This window comes from Ursus arctos, chromosome Y, assembly GCF_023065955.2.
Source record: "Ursus arctos isolate Adak ecotype North America chromosome Y, UrsArc2.0, whole genome shotgun sequence".
Taxonomy (NCBI): Eukaryota; Metazoa; Chordata; class Mammalia; order Carnivora; family Ursidae; genus Ursus; species Ursus arctos.
Window position 1 is genome coordinate 872068 of NC_079874.1, and position 16816 is coordinate 888883.

Consider the following 16816-nt stretch of genomic DNA (forward strand, 5'->3'; position numbering starts at 1 on the left):
AAGCAAAATCATTAATATTTATCAGAGGTTTACCCTTCAACTAAGTCATTTATACAATTTCATTTAATCCCCACGATCATCTTGAAAGCTGTTTTTGTTTTTTTGTTTTGTTTTGTTTTTGTTTTTGTTTTTGTTTTTGTTTTTCAGGAAAGAAGAAGGATAATTAGCGATGTACTCAAGGTGACCTGCAAATAAATGGCACTGGAAAGATTTGAATCTAGCACTGACTAATTTCAAAGTCAAAGCATGTATCCTATCACACTGGTGGTTTCTAGGTGTAGACCTTGGGCCAGCAGGATCAGCATCACCAAACTGGAAACTCTCGAGAGAGGGCCAGCAGCCTTGTTTGGGCAGTTTCCAGGAGATCCTGATGCAGTGGAGCAGGAGAGCCATTAAGCTACTCTCCAAACTTGTCCATTCCCATCTGTTGGTCTTTACCCTGTCTTTGCTCCATATTTATATACATCATACTGACAAAAAATATCTTCTCAGTTTCAGGAAGTCGTCAGAGAATTTCTGCAATGGAGATGTTTTCCTCACATAAAAACTGAATTACATGGCACACTTCTGGGAATATTACATATCTTGGAAAACACAATTTTTAAGTAGTCACAAAGATAACTGCTACTCTCTATAATTTTATCACAAGACTTAATAGAGTTTTGTTTTACTTGTCAAATTATTTCAGCATGAAAAATGATACTAAAATTAAACATGAAGCAGTGATGTAGTGTGCAATATTTCCTAATAAAGATGATCAAATAAGTAAACAAGTCACTGAGATGGGACATGTTCACCACTACCACCAAGTGCTTTTTGGTGTGAGATGAAGTGACACACACTCTGTAGGTAGTCTCTATCTTCCCACATTCACCATAAAGCCAGAGTCAGCACTTCATCACATCCCTCATTGACCACAGCAAAAACAAGGCAGCAACAGAAGCCCTCACTCCAACTCTACAGCAGTGGTACCCTGCATGGACGCTTTCTGCAGAAACCAGGGGAGGGGTATTCTTGCCATGAGCACAGGAAAATGGGACTTTGCTCTTACAACCTGCCAGTCCCAGGTCTGCTGTCCCTGTAGATTTCTCCATATGCTCTGTTACACTTTGCTCAGTCCATCCTCCTCCTCTTTGTCTCCTCTCTGATCTTTCCCCTCTGTCTCTTCCTGTTCTTCTACAAACAATGGATCTTCCTCAAGATTCATTTCTCAATACACAGAGATAGTAATAACTTTTTTCTTTCTATTACATATATTCAAAAAGAAGAAAAAGATATAATTTTTAAAATCATTCATTTTTAAATTTCTAATTCTAAACCACTCCATTGTATGACATGGAAACTTCATAAAGGTTGTTGAATAATGGCAGGGAGGGGCAATAGACAGGTGTTGCCACCACCATGAATCTGCTGTCCAAACGTACTAGCTGAGGTGGGACCTGAGTGATGTTGCTGGCCCCAGGAGATGACAAAAGCCCTCCCTTTAGATAGAACCAACCAGAAGATGCATTCTTTTGCATATGAAGTTAGACTTAAACTTCTGATTTCCCCTTAGCTCTCTGATAGCTCCCCATTATCTTTTTTTAGGGGAAGGAATGACCTTGATGACAAAAACAGGCCTCCTCCACCTGTAATTACCATTGTCTAATTTGGTGCTGATTATTATTGAATCTATTTAAGAGGCACAATGTGATGATACATTTTACTGAACAGATCTTTATACTCTATTGTGTCATTAAGGAAACAGATGCCACAGCTTCAGGGAAGGAAAACATTCAGCAAGCAAGAGGAACATTTTAGACACTGTGAAAATCACAGAGCTGGTCCCATGGGCAATGACCACAGAGGTCTCTGAAGTGCAGAGTGTAATAATGAAGGTAAGGTAGCTGAATGGGAGCCAGGACCCAACATAAGCCCATCTGGCTCCCACTACTTCTTTCCTTCCATCTGGTTTCTGCAACAAGGAGTATAGAACAGTGGTTAGGAGCAAACATTCTGGAACCAGACAGTTTGGGGATTAAAATCCTCACTCTTCCCCCTAGTAGTAGCATAATCTTGGGCAAGTCATTAATTTCTCACTATCTCAGTATCTTCATTTATTTAATTGGGATGAAAATAAAGTTCCTGTGTCATAGATGTCTGGTTATCTATTGCTATATAATAAATCACCAAATGTAGTGGTTTAAAACAGCAGCAATCACATTATCTCATGATTTCCATGGGTCATCAGTTCACAAAAGGCTCTGCTGGACAGCTCTGTCTCAGTGTCTTTGCTGGGATTATGGAGGTCAGACAGTGGTGGAAGCTGGAACTGGGGGTGGGAAAATGAAGCAGCTGGAGATGGCTAGGACCTCCATCTTATGCAGCCCCTGGGCTTCCTCATGCTGCCTCTCCAGGTGAATTAGTTTGGACTTCCTTACAGCATGGCAAACTCAGGGCTTATTTAGTAATGAAAGACTTTGAGGAATATTCTAACAAACAAACTGTCATCTTCTATGAACAAGGAGACACCACTTCTTCATGAGAGGAGCATCAACATTTCATGCTACAATAACCTATAGGATGGGAGGAATGCTGCGGTCAATTCTATAAAACACAATCTGGTGCAACAGTGTTAGAAGTTAGTTCATGTAAAGCACACAGACTGCTAGCCCTGACAAAGTATGGACCTTAAAAAGAAGTGAAGTTAAATCTCCAAAACAAGGTTAGGCAACCATTGAAAAAAACGAGATGGAAAGCCCACTCGCTGGACCTGGGCAGAGGTTCTCAGGAGCATCTACTCCCCACTCAGCTCTAGAGAGGCTATGCCTATTTAGAGACCTCTGTTCTCAGGCCCAGGGCACCTCCCCCATGTGTGAGGAGTAGAATAGAAAAGGGCATTTCCTAAATGGCTGGGAAGTGGCTCCAAGTGCTATTTCAACCCACCCATATTGACTGCGTATGTTCATATGAGATTTAAAATATAATTTTATTGAAATTCCAGAGACATGGTCTCAGGGGCTGCTTCAGTCTCCACATGTTCAAATTACCTAGGACAAGAACTTGCCCAGAGTTGCCATTTGCTATTGTTCTTTCCTTTGGCCTTTGAGCCAGATGGAAGGGCTCAGGTCTGAGTCAGGTCTGAACACTGCTGCTCAGTGGCCATGGGACCAAAGAAAGCAGGGTGAGGGAAGAACCAGCTGCTGGCCAAACACCAGTGATAGCTCCTGCAATGCCACTCTCACCCTGTGCACTTGACCCTGCCTCTCTCAGGCTTGCCCTTGGACTTTGACTATTGCTTCTGGCTTGGCCCCACTTGAGTGCCCTGGGGCCTTTGTTATCCCTTCATACATACTCTGTAACCTGTCTCTAAATCTCCCTGGCTCTACATCCGCATCTATCTCTATCTATCTCTGGTCTCTCCACACTGCTTCTGCCTTCTCATTTGTTTTAGTTTCTCCTTTGTCTTCTCTGTGTCATCTCTCCTTCTAACCAGCTGCACCTTCCTCAGGTCCCTCCATCCAATTCTCTGCACTGGTAATCTTACCATGAGCACTTCAAATACGTGTTTGACCACTACAAAAAATACTATTACCATATAATAGACTTCTTTTTGTGACTAAGAAAATAGATCATGAAAAATGTTAAGAGGTTGTGATTTTAACTACATATTTTGACTTGTATGCAGTTTCAATTTAGCACTTGCTGTGAAATGCAAGGATGGTATTCTTTTCCAGTTCCCTCAGCTCCCCTCTGCAGCTCATGATATCAGTCAGTTACTATTTTTATATTGTTAATGTTTATAATGTTTGTATTCTATTCCATAAACACAATTTTGATTATTTAGCATTGATATAATGTGTAAAATGAACCGAGGCTCAGGACACTCTTCTGGCTTCTCTGTGCCTGAGTTTTTCAACTGACTGCCTTTCACTATTGGTGGTTTTTTTTCACTTGTTTTTGTTTTGTTTTGTTTCAGATTGAGTTTAAGAATGTTGTGTTTCTTGAGATCTATCACCCTTGAGATGATCTCCCTAGAGCTGTAATACTTGAATGAAATCTTTGTCTAGTACACTATTCTTGGTAATACTTTATTTCCCTAAAAATATTTAGGATTACTTTTATGTACTCATGGCATTGAGTAATGCCAAAGAAAAATCTGATGTGATGTCTATCCCTCTCACCAAATGACCTACTTGAAATTAATCAGTTTATCTGATTTTCCTGGAAATGGTATGCACTTTTGAACTTCAGAATTGGGAAGGTTTTCTCTCTGTGGATGTTTTTCCTTGTGTATAAGAATATATGTTTTGTTCCATTTGTTGGAGGCTTCTTTCCAGGGACCTAGTTATCCTTAGATTATATCATCTTTGTCTATCTTCCATATCTGTCATCTTTTCTCTAGTTGATTTATTTATTTGAAATCAAGTCTTTCTGCTTGTAATTCAGTTGCCAGTGGTAACTATTCAGTTCTTTGTTTATACTACTTCACTGGTTCTGAGATAATATGATCATGGTATTGTTTTGGTTCCTAATTTGACCAGGTTATCCAGTCCTTCTTTTGGTCTCAGATTTTGGCTTATTACATCTTCTTTGAACTTTTGAATCCACATTTTTATTAACCCTATTCTATAGTGTAAGGAAAAATGGTTACTTTTCCTGCATTTTTGTGCTTTTTTTCCCATAGTTTTTATATGCCTTTGATATGATACATTACATGTATATATATTTGCTGCAGTAAGTTGTTTCTTTTCATCTTGCTCAGGCTTGGCTACTATTGTGTTTCTATAGTTTAGCGTGAGTGATTAATTCATTCCCTCTCACCACATAGTATCTGAAGCCAGCTTGTTTCTGCTCTTCAGTTACCATTGGAAGGAAGGTGTTGGGTACTTTGAATTCTGGTAGGCCTTGGTAGCCTGAGGGTATGGTAAGCCCCCCAAAGAATCTAGGATCCCACTGTAGACACCCTTAGTTGAAAAACCTAAGCTCTTCCTGTGAGTTTTTTTTTTTTTTTCAATGTCCTATATCAGGACTTCTTAGCCTTCCAAGTTGAAGTATAAATTCAATTCTTAATACGGAGTACTCTTGGGCTTTGGGTCTTTCCCATTAACTCAATGGGAGCACTGAGATACAGCCAGCACTATTCTATACTTTCTTTCCATACATTTCTCCCCAGCCCCTGCTATCTCTCTGCTTTAAGACAAGAAGGAATGGAAAGGCTAACCATTCACTTTGCTTCCCGTGAATTTTGGGGTTACTAGTGCACATTTTCAGGATTAGTGGGCTTCTGGGATAAGGGAACAAGATTAGCATTCTAATCTTTCTGTGCCTTCCCAGACACTTTAGAATGAAGCATTTCTTTTGTTAGTCACCAATTTTTGCAATTTATTACATTATATTATAACCCCAGTTATCTGTACTTGCTGCTGGTCAATTTTCCTGCTGTGTGTCAATTTCAATCTGTCATCTTAACCAATAACTTTTCTTTGAAATGAAATCTTTCATGAAATCAGTGCTCATGTAGTTCAGTCTCTAAGCAGTTGAAATGCAGTCCACCACTAAAAAGAAATAATGAAACAATCTTCAAGGACTCAATTCCTCTCTAGTACCTCCTGAAGGGTGTCAAGTCACAGGTAGTTCATTCATCACACACTCATTCCTGCAAAACCCCTTCATGTTCTCCCTCCTCTTCTCCCTGACTTTCTAACACCACACACATTTTTCCAAACTCAGAAACTCTTCAATCCGTGTTAGTCTAGCACATCTTTTGTGCTCATCTTGTTTTTCTTCCCAATTCTACTTTGCAGAAGTTAAAATAACCAGTTTAAGTAGAAAGTCTGTCCTTCCTTGGAGGGCAGGAGAAGGGAATCAGCTGAACTCTGTCTGCCTAGCGGGGAGAAAAGCAGAGGCTAGAGACTTTCATATACTAGTCTCCTTTGCCCTGTAGTATGTAAGACAGGTAAAAATGCATGTGGTCATTTTAACTAAAGAAAAGATGGAGGAGGGCCTTATATCTTCAATCCACCATTAGTCTCTCTGTCTTTCCAATGGCCTCCCTCCAACTGCAGGGACTTTGGGAGGAACCTTTGCAGGACCCTAGCACTTAGCAGAAGCACCAGTTTGAAGAGCACTTCCAGGTATATAGATAATGCAAAAATGCAGCATTACAAATTACTGGAGGAGAGTATAGACTCCTCAATTGCTGGAACAATTGGCTTGCTTATGGTAAAATAAAATGGAATTAGCTCACACTACACAAAATGTGTATTCTTTGTGGACTAAAGATTTAAATGTGAAAAATAAAACCATAAAAATTTAGAAGAAAATACATCTGTATTACATCAAGGTATGAAACAATTTTTTTAAGACAAAACAGCACAAAAAATAAAGGAAAAAAACTGAAAAGTTTGATGAATGAAAATAATAAGATGGTTATGCTCTAAAAATTCAAAATAGCAAAAATTTTTTGAAAAGATGCTGGGTAGGAGATTTTGCCAAGCAAACATATTATGGTAACCAGAATACATAACGAACACCTACAAATCAGGGTGTAAACAACAAAGCAACAAAGTAAATGGAGGATTATATGTACAGGCAATTCATAGAAGAAAAACCCAGATGGGACATCAATATTTATTAAGATGCATATGCTCTTCAAAAAATCAGGAAAACTCAATAAAAGCAACAAAAGGATATCAGTTCATTCTCATTACATTGGAAAAAACAAAACAAAACAAGTCTGATAGTCCAAAGTGTTGGCAAGGATGCAGGGTTGGGGCATCTGTTGGGAAAAGTGCAAATTGGTATAACTGCATGAGAAAGAAATGTGGCAAAATCTATCCAAATAAAGATGCACATTCCTTAAGTTTCAATAATTCTACTTGCAGATAAATATCTCCAGATGTTCCTGCTGTGTGCACAAGGAGGCATGTCAAAGAAGTTCATTGCAGACTTGTTTGCAATAAAATGAAGATAGATGATTATGTTTTGGTATATTAATGCAATTAAATATCATTCAGACTTAAATGCATGATCTAAATCCACATGAATAAGTCTAGGAAAATAAAATCGAATGAAGATCATGGAACATTGCATCAAAAACTGGGGATACACTCTATGGTGACTAATATAACAAAATAAAAACTATAAATAAATAATAAATAAATAAATAATACCCAAAAAATCAAATGAGGAAAGTTTGTTATAAAAAGCATAGGATGCCATTTTTAAAATACCCAGAAAAACATAATATGCTGCTTACGAATTTATTTATATGAGGCACTAGTATAAAAACATTAATTTCAGAATGGTGATTATCCTAGGGAAGGGGGAAGAGGAAACATAGGGGATCTGGTAGAGGTGTTAAGGATATTATAACAATTCAAAAATTCAAAATGTTTTATTTGTAAAATAAATAAATATGACAATCATATCGACACCTATCTGTCATGTAACTCTCTAATTTTTGAATGTTTGTAATATTTCCTAATAAACACAGGGAAAAAGACATGAAAGGAAGCAGGCTGAAGTCCAACTGCTATGGACATTCCAAGTCCCAAGAACATGGTTCAGCCTCCCTGTTCAGCCTCATCTTTGTCCACATCCTGACTCAAATCACACTTGTGCTTTTAACGTATCAATACTCTGTGGATTCCCATGCAGTCCACATCCTCCCTCATACCTCCATCCTCCCTCATACCTCCATCCTCCTGACTCTGCTGGTTCCTCAGCCTTCTCCTCTTTGGGAAGCTGACCCTCTCAGTTGGGCCAGTGGTTCCTCCCCAGGTGTATGTTTTCAAATGATTCCATAATAATCATTAAATGTCAGTCCATAGATAGACTGAGAACATTCTGAGGGTGGAGAGGGCTGAACCTGTAGCTATCTAGACCAAAAATCAGTCTAGAACCCAGTAGAGGTCAATGTTTGTTGGATTCAATTGACCTGACCTCAGACATGCAACTGGCTGCCTTCTGGCCTGTCAGCTGGAGCAGCCACAGAGCCCAGTGCTCCCAGGCCTACCTCTGGCTGGTGGGGGAGGTTACAATCATGTGACTACAGGTTAAGGTGTTACAAACAAAGCTGACCTTGTTTCCTCTCTTCTGGGGATTTCCCTAAATTTTTAAATGGTTTTTATCTATGTTTCAGCTTTGACAGCTTATAAGTGGCTTACCCCCCACCCTCACTAGTCGCTCACACTTTGGCTGTTTGCTTTCAGGGACTGAATTCATTTTTCCTACTCTAATAACTGAAAGGCAACTCATTGCCGTGGGTCTTTGCTCTCTATCAAGCACCTTCCATAATTATATCATTTAATCTTCTGGCATCCCTGTGAAGTGTGTAATCTTTGTCTCTATTTCATAAATGAGTAAACAGGGATTCAGAGAGGCAATATGACTCATGCAGTCACACAGCAAGACCCAGGTCCAGAAATCCTCCCCTAGATGGTATGATTCTGCAACCAAGCTCTGTTGTCTCCCCACCAGCCTGCTCCTCCTCTGCAATTCCCCATCCCCTTGGAGTCAGCAGTCTTCATTATCAGTGCTGTCTGAGATTGAACCAGCAGAACACACATGACAATAGCATAGATGTGCCTAAGCCTGGGGGAAAGACAGTTAATAATGAAGAGCCTCATTACTCTGGGGCAATCACACACAATTAACAGATTCGCTAATTTCATATTCTTACCTTTCTAATAAATGTGCAGTTTCATATGGAAGTTATTCATTTATTAACATGAGATTGTTCCACTCTGAAGTATAAGTGAAAAAACAATGGGAGGGGGCTGAGCCATGTTCAGGTATCACGTGTGCAGGGGCAGAAATGTGCACTCTCCATAGGTATTGCCAGTGAGCTGGCATCTCTGAGGGTAGAACATTCTATGGAGATGGGATCATTAGCAAAATTACATAGCTAATGAAGGACAAGGTAATGAAACTCCGTAACGTTTTATAAGCTTGTACAAACAGCAACGTGTCATACATCACTGGGAAATGATTGCCAGAGAGTTGCTAGGAATGTACTCATTAAGTCTTAACAATACCAACTGGACAGTTTATCCCCCATGGAGCAGCTCATTCAAATGCACTTCTCTCTTTATCTCAGGCTCTGAGACGTGGATTTCAGGTCTCAATCTCAGGCAGGCATCTAGCTTCACCTCCCATAGTGAGATGGGCATATTTGAGGAAATCATCTTAAGAGCTAAAGGAGGAGGAAAAAGATGTCCCATTCCCCAGCAAAGGGCACCAAGACCTCAAATTGCAAAAATGTTGCATGTGTTGTTATAAAAAAAAGTCGGGGCGCCTGGGTGGCACAGCGGTTAAGTGTCTGCCTTCGGCTCTGGGCGTGATCCCGGCGATATGGGATCGAGCCCTACATCAGGCTTCTCCGCTATGAGCCTGCTTCTTCCTCTCCCACTCCCCCTGCTTGTGTTCCCTCTCTCGCTGGCTGTCTCTATCTCTGTCAAATAAATAAATAATATCTTTAAAAAAAAAAAGTCATTCTCTGCTCGTGCTTTCAAATAAGTGAAAGACAAGAAAGGAATGATAACACCTGTTTAGGTCAGTGAGCACTCCTGACTGTATTTGGATAATGCCCTGCAGCCCAGTCATACCATGTGGTATAATATTATAGTATAGCATGGGCACATATATTTCTTAAAACAAATAGCATTCTTGCCACTCACTCCCATTATGTTGGAATATAACTAGCCTAAATTTGGAAATTATTTTACAAATATTAATGAGGCCTCAAATCAGGACTGTTCTTTGTGGAGCTGCTAGTGGAAACACAATTATAATAAGCCCAAAGACTGCCATATGTTGGTCTTGCTGTGCATGGGGCCAGTGTGGATGGATGTGCTTAGCTAAATGGCAGTGTTTGTCTTCTGGTGTTAGTGTGTTGAAGACACTTTGGGAAGGTTAGAGTCATGGTTCTGTGGGATAGGCAATGGTGCTGGTAGGACATTCATATTTACTGAATTAGGAGGGAAAAAAGAAAGAGAACAAAAGAAGGGAAGGCAATTATAAAAACACTGTGGGCACCTCATTGGTCTTGGAGCTCTATCTCCCACCTGAGGGCATCAGGAGAGCACCAAACAGGCTCTGACTGGACTGTGGTCTGTTCAGCGATATGTTCTGGGATGATGTTTATAACTATTCCTTGCAGGATACACACAATGGAATATCACTCAGCCATCAAAAAGAATGAAATTTTGCCATTTGCAATGACATGGATAGAACTTTGTAGTGGATATTATGCTAGAAGTCAGCCAAGGAAAGATAAATACTTAGGATTTCACTCATATGTGCAATTTAAGAAACAAAACAAATGAACATAGGGGAAAGGAAGGAAAAATAAAATAAGATGAAAAATGAGAGGGAGGCAAACCATAAGAGATGCTGAACAATAGGAAACAAACTGAGGGTTGCTGGAGGGAAGGAGGGCGGGGGAGGGATAATTGGGTCATGGGCATTAAGGAAGGCACTTGGTGTAATGAGCACTGGGTGTTATATGCAACTGATAAATCACTAGATTCTACCTCTGAAACTAATAATACACTACATGTTAACTAAGTTGAATTTAATAAAAAATTAAGAGGAAAAAGAAAAAAGCAGCAGAAGCCTCTGAGCAGCCAGTTGGGGGAATCCAGAGAGTTGCAAGGGAAGCAGCTGTGGGAGAAACTGGGAGGCTTTATGTGGACCGTAAGGCCTGCCTCGAATCGTTGATTGCTGCTCAGTAACTGTCCCAATGCTGACAAGTAGCAACCTCTAAGCTTTAGATTATTAGAGAAGTTGGTATGAAGAGCTGAACTGTGTACCTCCCAAATTCCGATGCTGAAGTCCTCACCCCTATTACCTCAGAATGAAGCTGTTTAGGTGGGCCCTAATGCAGTTTGACTGGAGTCCTTAAAAGAGGAGGAGATTGGAACACAGACACACACAGGAAAGACCATATGAAGATAACAGGGAGGAGACAGGCATCTGCAAACCAAGCAGAGGGTCTTTAGGAAGAACCAAACCTACCTACACCTTGATCTCAATCTTCTAACCTCCAGAAATGTGAGAACTACATTTCTGTTGCCTAAGTCTCCCATTCTGTGGCACTTTGTTACGGTAGCCCACACAAACTAACACAGTTGAGAAAGTAAGTATAACATGAGGTGTTGACTAAGTATTAACTAGGGTGAGACACCAACACCCTGAGCTTCCTCTGGCCTCGAAGTCTTGGACAAACATGAACAAGTGTACCAACATGCCACTGGGTTTTACACACCCCCATTCACCCAGCTCCTGTACTTGTCACAAAGGGCCTTAAGTGTCCCATAAACCATCCCAGAGTTGCTGCAAACAAATCCACACTCAGAGAGAAGTCTGCTTCTCCACCCTCTGTGAAGGGTCTCGTATTGGCCAGCCTCTCTGTGGCGGCCCCTGAGCCTGAGCTAAGCAGCAGGGTGGTGTTGTGCACCTACAGAAGGGGAAAATGCCTTCTTCCACTGTCTGCTTCCTGACAGAGGGTACTCAACAGTGATACTTTATGCTTTTGCCCTGATGACTTAAAGTATCGAAGCTAAAATGGTCCTTTGGTTTTTACTGACAGCTTCCCGCCTCTCACCCTTTTTCCTCCAACCCTTCTTCCCCAGGCTTTCTGTTTCTAGGCAGTGCTGGCTGCTAAAGAATGTTTGAATAAGGAAAAATTGACTTCAGGGAGGAAAGGATTCTTTCTTTCTTTCTTTTTTATTTTCTGCTTCCAGTGGATTCTGAGCTAGTGCTTCTCAAACTTGAACTGCCTCAAGAATTACCCTGGGAAGCCTATTAAATGAATCAGGTGGGGAGCCAAATTCATAGGCCTCACCTCTAGAGTTTCTGATTTAGCACGTATGGGGCAAAGCCTGGGAATGTGCTTTTCTTAAGGCTCCTGGGATGCTGTTGCTTCCTGTCTGAGGACCACCTTTTATTCTTATTTTTTTGAAGGTTTGTACACAGCACAGTTTTAATGAGTTTAGTGTAAGTCTATTCCCACAGGCTTCTACACATAAGTTCACAAACATGTGTGTGTGTGTGTGTGTGTGTGTGTGTGATACTGTGGTTTATTCTAATTATTTTTTAAGTTTTTATTTAAATTCCACTTTAACATATAGCATAGCATAACATATGACATATATAGTTAACATATGGCATAATATTAGTTTCAGGTACACATTATAGAGAGTCAACAATTGCATACATCACCTGGTGCTAATCACAACTGTGCTCCTTAATCCCCATCACCTATTTTACCCATCTTCCCACCCACTTTCCCTCTGGTAACCATCAATTTGTTCTCCATAGTTAAAAGTCTCTTTCTTGGTTTGTCCCTCTTTCTTTTTTTCCCCTTTGTTGGTTTTGTTTCTTAAATTCCACATATGAGTGAAATTTTATGGTATTTGTTTTTCTCTAACTGACTTATTTCACTTAAAATAACATTCTAGCTCCATCCACATTGTTAAAAATGGCAGGTTTTCATTCTTTTTTATGGCTGAGTAATATTCCACTGTGTGTGTGTGTGTGTGTGTGTGTGTGTGTGTGTGTGTGTATCTCATATCTTCTTTATCCATTCATCTGTTGATGGACATTTGAGTTGTTCCCATAATTTGGTTATTGTTGATATTGTAGCTATAAACATCAGGGTTTCATGTATCCTTTTGAATTAGTATTTTTTTTTTATTCTTGGGGTAAATACCTAGTACAATGGCTGGATCATAGGGTAGTTCTATTTTCAACTTTTTTGAGGAACCTCCATATTGTTTTCCAGAGTGGCTGGACAAGTTTACATTCCCACCAACAGTGTAAGAGGGTTCCCCTTTCCCTGAACCCTCATAAACACCTGTTGTTTCTTGTGTTAGTCATTCTCACAGGTATGAGGTGATAACCAATAACCTATAACCTATACCAATAACCAATAACCTATACCCTAGGTATAGACCTATGCTATACCATATGCTAAACCATAAAAGAATTGCATGCTTAAAGATATTGCCAAAAACAAACAAACAAACAAACAACAAGAGGAGATCTTGATAGAAAGTCATTATGAGGACACTCATAGCTCCATGATACTAGTAGCGGCAGTCTAAATGGCAGCAAAACCAGAGCTAATTAAGATAACAAGGGAGAAAAAGAGCTAAGACCAAGAAAATCCCTCTGAGGATCATGGTTAACCCTGAGTGCTGGGAAGGTTGTGTGCAAATACTGATGTCCATCAATCAGAATAACAGAGAATGATGTGGGTAACACTTGAAAACATTCCCAATGCCCCTACACAGGTCCACTAAGGCCTTGAAGTACAACCTCTGACCAACCCCTGAACAATAAGTTTGCTTTTATGCAAGGTGACTCTTGGGAAGCAAGGTTTAAACATAATATTACTGTCATCCCCTAGGCTGAAAGACAGTGTGTATGCCTAAAGCTACACCATCTCACTGGTGATTAAATTAAAAAATTCAAGTGATCAACAGTGGGTAAAACACACACACACGCACACAGGCTCTGTTTCTCTGGAGAACCTTTACTAATACAGTGACTTTTAAAAAGACAGATATATGGAGGGAGTTAAGATGGCAGAGGAGTAGGGGACCCCTTTTTCAGCTGGTCCCCTGAGTCAAGTTGGATAGGTACCAGACCAGCCTGAACATCCACGGAATCAGCCTGAGATGCAGAAAGATACATCTGGGTCTCTAAAAATGAACATTTCCAGTGCTGAGTATTGAGGTACAAAGCGGGAAACCCTGAAACCTCACACAGGTATCGGAAGATAAATGGAAGGGGGAGGGAGCTGCCGCATTCGGGCAACAGGAAGCGGTAGCCACCTGCGTGGGGGAGCGGGCAGACTCGCAGACCGGCACCCACGAGAGAGCAGACCGGGACCTTGAGCCAGGAAACACATGCGACCAGTCTGAAACGGAGCTTCGATGTGCTCACTGGAACCAGACTGAGACAGGGAGCTCCAGGAGCGCGAGGGGGGGCTGGCGGCTGGCGGTGTTAGAAACACAAAGGACAGAGATGAGCTGGCCCTGGAAGTGAGGGCTAGGACGCTGGCTGTGGGGTGCATATCCAGGGATGCGGCAGAGTTGAGCAGCACCAACAGAAACAGAGTTACAGTGGCCAGAACATCAGTGGAGAATGGTCCGTGGTACCTCTGTTCTGAGACAGAGGCAAAGATTCGGCCACTGCTGCTCTGACTCTCAGAAGAGGCACAGCAAACCACCAGGGAAAGCCACCAGAGAAAAAGCCTGGAAATACTGGCTCACAGTGGGCCCATCCCCATCCCCCTTGCAGGGGACACAGAGTCTCTACCCAAACACGGTTGCCTGAGTATTGGCGCGGGAGGCCCTTCCCCCAGAAGGCAGGCTGAAAGATCAAGAAGCCCACATCCCTAAGATCCCTATACAACAAGGGCGCACGGCCTGGGTCCCAGTCAATAATTTGGGCTCTGAACAACCCCACAACCTCTACTCATCAGAAGGATGAGAATGAGAAAACCCCCCAAGCAAAGAAAAGACAATGAGTCTGTGGCCTCTGCCACAGAATTCATGGATATGGATATAACCAAATGGAATTCAGAGTAACAATGGTCAAGATGATGTGTAGACTTGAAAAAAGTATTAACGAAAATGTTAATGAGAACATAGAATCTCTAAGGGAGGAAATGGGAGCGAATCTGGCAGAAATTAAAAATGCTGTGAATCAAATACCTTCAAAACTAGATGCTCTGTCGTCCAGGGTGAATGAGGCAGAAGAATGTATTGGCGAATTGGAGGATGGGTTAGTAGAAGAGAAAGCTAAAATAGAAACTTGGCTCAAAAAATCCAATCTCAAGAATGTAGGTTAGGGGAGATTACTGATTCAACAAAACGTTCCAATGTCAGAATCAACGGCATCCCCGATGGGGTGGAGAAAAACAGAGGTCTAGAAGAGATATTTGAACAAATTGTAGCTGAAAACTTCCCTAATCTAGCAAAGGAAACAAGCATTCATGTCCAAGAAGCAGAGAGGACCCCTCCCAAGCTCAACCAAGACAAAACTACGCCACGTCACATCACAGTGCAATTCACAAATATTAGATCCAAGGATACAGTAATGAAAGTGGCCAGGGCAAAGAAATTTCTCATGTACCAAGGCAAAGGTATCAGAATTACATCAGACCTGTCCACACAGATGTGGAATGAGAGAAAGGGTTGGGGTGGCATTTTTAAAACTCTTTCAGAGAAAAACATGCAGCCAAGGATCCTTTATCCAGCAAGGCTGTCATTCAGAATTGATGGAGAAATAAAGATATTCCAGAATCGCCAAACATTAACCAATTTAGTAACCATGAAACCAGCCCTACAGGAGATATTAAGGGGGTTCTATAAAGGTAAAAAGGCCCCAAGAGTGATACAGAACAGAAAGTTACAAACAATACAAACATAGACCTTCCTGGCAACATGGCATCATTAAAATTCTATCTCTCAGTTCTTAGTGTCAATGTAAATGGTTTAAATGCTCCCATAATATGCCACAGGGTTGCAGATTGGATAAAAAGAAATGACCCATCCATTTGCTGTCCACAAGTAACTCATTTCGAACCAAAAGATGCATTCAGACTGCGTGTAAGGGGGTGGAGTACCATCTTTCACGCAAATGGACCTCAAAAGAAAGCTGGGGTAGGAATTCTCATAGCAGACAGATTAGATTTTAAACTAGTGACTATAGTTAGAGATGCAGAAGGGCACTATATTATTCTTTTTTTTTAAAGGTTTTTATTTATTTATTTGACAGAGATAGAGACAGCCAGCGAGAGAGGGAACACAAGCAGGGGGAGTGGGAGAGGAAGAAGCAGGCTCATAGCGGAAGAGCCTAATGTGGGGCTCAATCCCATAACGCCAGGATCACGCCTTGAGCCATGGGCAGACGCTTAACCGCTGTGCCACCCAGGTGCCCCGGGCAATATATTATTCTTAAAGGAAGTATTCAACAGGTGGATATGACAATTATAAATATATATGCCCCCAACAGGGGAGCAGCAAGATACACAAGCCAACTCTTAACCAGAATAAAGAGACATATAGATAAAAATATACTAATAGTAGGGGACCTCAACACTCCACTATCAGAAATAGACAGAACACCCTGGCAAAAACTAAGCAAAGAATCAAAGGCTTTGAATGCCATACTCGATGAGTTGGACCTCATAGATATATATAGAACACTACACCCCAGAACCAAAGAATACTCATTCTATTCTAATGCCCATCGAACATTCTCAAGAATAGACCATGTTCTGGGACACAAAGCAGGTCTCAAGATACCAAAAGATTAAAATTATCCCCTGCATATTCTCAGACCACAATGCTCTGAAATTGGAACTCAACCACAAGGAAAAATTTGGAAGAAACTCAAACACTTGGAGACTAAGAACCATCCTGCTCAGGAATGACTCGAGAAACCAGGATATCAAAAATCAATTTAACCAATTTATGGAGACCAATGAGAATGAAAACAGAACGGTCCAAAACCTATGGGATACTGCAAAGGCAGTCCTAAGGGGGAAATACATAGCCATCCAAGCCTCACTCAAAAGAATAGAAAAATCTAAAATGCAGTTTTTGTATTATCACCTCAAAAAGCTGGAAAAGCAACAGAGGGAAAGGCCTATTCCACTCACGAGGATCTGTTGACCAAGATGAGAGCAGAAATCAATGAATTAGAAACCAGAAGTACAATAGAGCAAATCAATAGGACTAAAAGCTGGTACTTAGAGAGAATCAATAAAATAGACCACTGGCAAGACTTATCCAAAAGAAAAGAGAAAGGATCCAAA